This window comes from Pseudophryne corroboree, chromosome 3 (genome assembly GCF_028390025.1).
Source record: "Pseudophryne corroboree isolate aPseCor3 chromosome 3, aPseCor3.hap2, whole genome shotgun sequence".
Taxonomy (NCBI): Eukaryota; Metazoa; Chordata; class Amphibia; order Anura; family Myobatrachidae; genus Pseudophryne; species Pseudophryne corroboree.
Window position 1 is genome coordinate 663,603,453 of NC_086446.1, and position 459 is coordinate 663,603,911.

Consider the following 459-nt stretch of genomic DNA (forward strand, 5'->3'; position numbering starts at 1 on the left):
AGTTTTTAAAAAAAATGTTCTGGTCTGTTTAATCACAAATGTGAATGAAGTGGTTGTAGACATTGGTTCGTCATACCCCCATTTCCCCTGACCAGTACAGAATGTCTGTATTGATGGAACCAAGGAGTGGTCATATGAATTGTTTGATAAGTACGTCCCACTAGGGCAACTTAATTCAAAGATGGATAGGCTCCTGCATAGGACAAGACCTGTCTTTCTGACGTACACCACAAAGAGTTTACAGTGATTGATCGTAAGTCTCAAAAGAAGAGAAAGAAGTAAGAATTAGTGGTGATACTGCTGTTGGCGTCGCAACCAACATGGGGAGGGAAATAATCCCTGCTCTACAACACCGGGTATTCGCAGGAAGTCTCCTCTCCCGGTACTGACTCAACCCAACGCTGTTTAGCTTCCAAGATCGGACGAGATCGGCATTGGCAGCGTGGTATGATAGTAGAG

At 44.0% G+C, this 459-nt stretch overlaps 1 pseudogene; it reads right to left on the reverse strand.

Moving 5' to 3' along the window:
- Nucleotides 1–341: 341 nt before the first annotated feature.
- On the reverse strand, nt 342–459 carry LOC134898476 (5S ribosomal RNA; annotated as a pseudogene).